This window comes from Dreissena polymorpha, chromosome 2 (genome assembly GCF_020536995.1).
Source record: "Dreissena polymorpha isolate Duluth1 chromosome 2, UMN_Dpol_1.0, whole genome shotgun sequence".
In the NCBI taxonomy this organism is placed as follows: Eukaryota; Metazoa; Mollusca; class Bivalvia; order Myida; family Dreissenidae; genus Dreissena; species Dreissena polymorpha.
Genome location: NC_068356.1, coordinates 124284797 through 124289968, shown reverse-complemented (window position 1 = coordinate 124289968; position 5172 = coordinate 124284797). Strand labels below are relative to the sequence as shown.

The 5172-nt window shown below is 39.8% G+C and overlaps 1 long non-coding RNA gene across 1 annotated transcript; it reads right to left on the bottom strand.

The window, feature by feature from the left end:
- Positions 1-644: 644 nt before the first annotated feature.
- Positions 645-3046, bottom strand: LOC127868863 (uncharacterized). Its single transcript, XR_008044277.1, has 3 exons — positions 2891-3046; positions 1185-1269; positions 645-709 (listed from the first exon to the last, which is right to left on the bottom strand). It is a non-coding gene; the product is annotated as an uncharacterized LOC127868863 (long non-coding RNA).
- Positions 3047-5172: the final 2126 nt, after the last annotated feature.

Genomic DNA, 5172 nt, shown 5'->3' with positions numbered 1-5172 from the left:
TGATGGATCGTCCACAAGCGCTGCACCACTGCGGCCTCTGTTCAGACACAGAGTCGGATTGAGGTGTACACAAACCCGCAGTCAGGCAAGGATCATCTCCACCTTTAATAAAATAAAATGTTTAGGCCCCTGAAACTGGCAATTATGTTCAACACTGAGATAAGGAAACACATAGAGGAGACATCATGCCATGGCTTTCTCATTATCGACACGGCAAACTCGAGCAGCTGGGGACTTGGCTCTAAACAAAAAACAGTATGCTCCATCAATGTGAGCAAGATGGCATGTCAGAGTTAAAAGGCAAACAACATACAAAAGAGATATAAAGGAAATTAGAAATTAAATGCCAGAAGTAATTTTAAGTATTGTTTTTCTGTCTGCAAGGGTTGCTGTGGAAAATAGTGCTTAACGCATAGTTTTGCCTGTAGGGGTTCTGCTAGCAAGAACAAATCGAAGTCATATCTGCCCGCGAACTGTAAGCTTGAGATAACCATATCTGATGAAGTACTGCTTTGAGAATGCATTCTGATTGTACTTGAACCAGATCGCATTGACAGCACAAGGCTTCAGACCCCCCAAAAGTGTGAGGCTTTCAATAGTGCTTACCTGATACCAGACCGCATTGCCCAAGACAGTGACTTTCTTCTCCGGAACTGCACAGGCTGCATCCGCAGCACAATCCTTAAGCTCAATCATGGTCTGGCTGACTCTGAAATAGTGAAATCTGAATTTACAGATGCTCATTTGTCTAAAGGTTATGAGTTTATTGCCTATCTTCTTAAAAGCAACACAATGACATGCTTAAGAAAACATGTGCATTTCTGAAAAGACTACAGCTGCCCGATACTTGACTAGGAAAAGGCGCTATAGTCTTCACTCTGAAATTCATTACTCTAAGGGCTTAACAGAACAAAAGCCAGATCTTACAGCTAAATGGCCCCACCTACAGCTAAATATGCTTTATAGGTTGAAAATAAAGTTATTTGTCTGAAGAACTAGTGCTATTAACTCATCAGCTATGTTGCTCCACTGGCCGCAATTTGTAAACATAGTGTATTTATGGAAATACCTAGTCTACCACCTGCTGCGCACCACTACGTCCACTGTAAATACACAGCTAAGTTAGTACTTTAACGAACACACTGATATTCATGTGTAATTAAACAATCAGTATGATGACTCACATTGAAATCATGTCCAGTGCACCAGTCAGAGCAAGACAGCTAGCGGATTGTTGACCATCTACGGCTCAAGGACAAACGGTCAGGCCTACAAACAAAGAGAAAAATGGCATAAATGGGTTGCATGCATGTAATTTGGCATATTTTTCATCTTGCTCTCCACCTGAAACTTCAATCTATGGACATAATAATATTTACATTTAAGATTTGTTGGAAATGTTACCCTTACTTGTCCATACCAGGTCCCCCACCATCCGGACCAGTCCAAAACCACCTAAAACATCCATTTGGACCAAATATTGACAGCTCTCATCTATTTTAGCACCCAATCATCAAAACATTCATTAAAATTAATTTTCTACTTGTCTCGCTTGCAGACGAATCCATGTGACCTTGACATTGCAGTAAATGTGCTTTTTAAAGGTTATATTACACTAATTCCGATTCCTTAGGGTCCCATTAAAAACTGACAACTTTCACGCATTTTTCTTGCCTTTCCGACGTATCAATTTTTCCGAACCTGGTATCATTTTAAAGATGGATCTGTCATCTTCCAATAATTGCAATCAAAAACTACCGTCTCGCAACTTCTAAGAAAGTAAATCGCTGTCGAATGAACCCACCGTAGAAAAACGCGTTTCGGATCCTAATTTCGACAAAAGCCCCACACAATAGAAACACACGCTCAAAGTTCATCTTTTAAGGTAGCTTCCAATCCAAGCATCAAAGTACTCCAGACACATACAGGATATTACAAATAACCACAAAAGACATGTCTCACATTGTTAAATGGCTTATATTCAAGAAGAGAAAGGAACTCTTTAGAAATAGGCACTACTTTCGAATGGACACGGAGGGATACACAATGATTTAGTGTAATGTAACCTTTAAGGAACTCAACTCAACTTTGTCCTATGTTTTTCAACTTTCTCCACATGAGATTTCACTATTTCCACCACATGAATATGCAATTTCAGTGCATTCGGATGGGGGTAAAGGCCTTAAAATGGCCATTTAAAGCGGTGACTAAATTGGCCGCAGTCAGTCGGAATGCATGATTTTTAGTCTAAGTGACGACAGCTGATTTTGTGTCTCCAATTATTGTTACGCGTAACTTTTATGGCAAAACTGGTATCCTTGCATGCGAAATTCACCAATATATCAGCAAAAGGCCCAAATAATGTATTGATTGTGAATCAGTGTACTTTTCTTGATGAATAGGAGACTTTTTTTAATTTTAAGCACTTTTTTCAATAAAAAACTCACTGACAGCATATAAAATCATGTTTTTTTAAGAAATTATTATTAAAAGCTTCACTTACAATCTAAACATACACATTGCAATTACAAAAATTAATGCTATTATGATGAGAGGCATAATTTGCAGCTTTCAAGCCGATACAAGCCGGCTACCCCAATTAACACTTAAAAGGCGCAAATCGCTCCTTCAACAGCTTACGACACAAAGTGACACTTAATGCGCATCCAGATAGTCTCTCTCATATAAATAGTCCTGTTAGCGACATTTTATTAAGTATTCTCTTTAAAATCCAGTTTGAAAGCGTAAGTTTTGCAAAATGCCCACAGTCACCATGCAAAAGAGCACGTTTGCTAAGGAATTCCTACGCGAGTGGCCACACTAATGTCGTGGCAGGAAAGTCATTTGGGTGTGATTCCCTCTGTAGTTCAGTGTACATTCATTCCACTACCTGGGGATGACTATCAGGATCATTTTCCCAGCTTGGTGTAGTGTTGACTTTCAGGATGTTGATGGATCGTCCACAAGCGCTGCACCACTGCGGCCTCTGTTCAGGACACAGAGTCGGATTGAGGTGTACACAACCCCAGTCAGGCAAGGATCATCCAGACCTTTAATAAAATAAAATGTTTAGGCCCCTGAAACTGGCAATTATGTTCAACACTGAGATAAGGAAACACATAGAGGAACATCATGCCATGGCTTTCTCATTATCGACACGGCAAACTCGAGCAGCTGGGGACTTGCTCTAAACAAAAACAGGTATGCTCCATCAATGTGAGCAAGATGGCATGTCAGAGTTAAAAGGGCAAACAAACATACAAAAGAGATATAAAGGAAATTAGAAATTAAATGCCAGAAGTATTTTAAGTATTGTTTTTTCTGTCTGCAAGGGTTGCTGTGGAAATAGTGCTTAACGCATAGTTTGGCCTGTAGGGGTTCTGCTAGCAAGAACAAATCGAAGTCATATCTGCCCGCGAACTGTAAGCTTGAGATAACATATCTGATGAAGTACTGCTTTGAGAATGCATTCTGATTGTACTTGAACCAGATCGCATTGACAGCACAAGCTTCAGACCCCCCAAAAGTGTGAGGCTTTCAATAGTGCTTACCTGATACCAGACCGCATTGCCCAGGACAGTGACTTTCTCCCGGAACTGCACAGGCTGCATCCGCAGCACAATCCTTAAGCTCAATCATGGTCTGGCTGACTCTGAAATAGTGAAATCTGAATTTACAGATGCTCATTTGTCTAAAGGTTATGAGTTTATTGCCTATCTTTTAAAAGCAAACACAATGACATGCTTAGAAACATGTGGCATTTCTGAAAAGACCTACAGCTGCCCGATACTTGACTAGGAAAAGGCGCTATGGTCTTCACTCTGAAATTCATTACTCTAAGGCTTAACAGAACAAAAGCCAGATCTTACAGCTACATGGCCCCACCTACAGCTAAATATGCTTTATAGGTTGAAAATAAAGTTATTTGTCTGAAGAACTAGTGCTATTAACTCATCAGCTATGTTGCCACTGGCCGCATTTGTAAACATAGTGTATTATGGAATACCTAGTCTACCCCCTGCTGCGCACCACTACGTCGTCCACTGTAAATACACAGCTAAGTTAGTACTTTAACGAACAAACTGAAATTCATGTTTTAATTAAACAATCAGTATGATGACTCACATTGAAATCATGTCCAGTGCACCAGTCAGAGCAAGACAGCTAGCGGATGTTGACCATCTACGGCTCAGGACAAACGGTCAGGCCTACAAACAAAGAGAAAAATGGCATAAATGGGTTGCATATGTAATTTGGCATATTTTATCATCTGCTCTCCACCTGAAACTTCAATCTATGGACATAATAATATTTACATTTAAGATTTGTTTGGAAATGTTACCCTTACTTTGTCCATCACCAGGTCCCCCCCCCTCCGGAACAGTCCAAAACCACCTAAACATCCATTTGGACCAAAATATTGACAGCTCTCATCTATTTTAGCACCCAAATCATCAAAACATTCATTAAATTCATTTTCTACTTGTCTTGCTTGCAGACGAATCCATGTGACCTTGACATTGCAGTAAATGTGCTTTTTAAAGGTTATATTAACACTAATTCCGATTCCCTAGGGTCCCATTAAAAACTGACAACTTTCAAGCATTTTTTCTTGCCTTTCCGACGTATCATTTTTCCGAACCTGGTATCATTTTAAAGATGGTCTGTCATCTTCCAATAATTGCAATCAAAAACATACCGTCTCGCACTTCTAAGAAAGTAATCGCTGTCGAATGAACCCACCGTAGAAAACGCGTTTTCGTCGGAACCTAATTTCGACAAAAGCCCCACACAATAGAAACACACCCCAAAAGTTCCTCTTTTAAGTTAGCTTCCATCCAAGGCATCAAAGTACTCCAGACACATACAGGATATTACAAATAACCACAAAGACATGTCTCACATTGTTAAATGGCTTATATTCAGAAGAGAAAAGGACTCTTTAGAATAGCCACTACTTTCGAATGGACCACGGAGGGATACACAATGATTTAGTGTAATAACCTTTAAGAGGGAACTCAATTTGTCCTACTGTTTTTTAAACTTTCTCCCAATTGAGAATTTCAACTATTTTCCACATGATATGCAATTTCAGTGGCATTTCGTGATGGGGGTTAAAGGCCTTAAATGGCCATTTAACACGGTGACTAAATTGGCCGCAGTCAAGTCGGA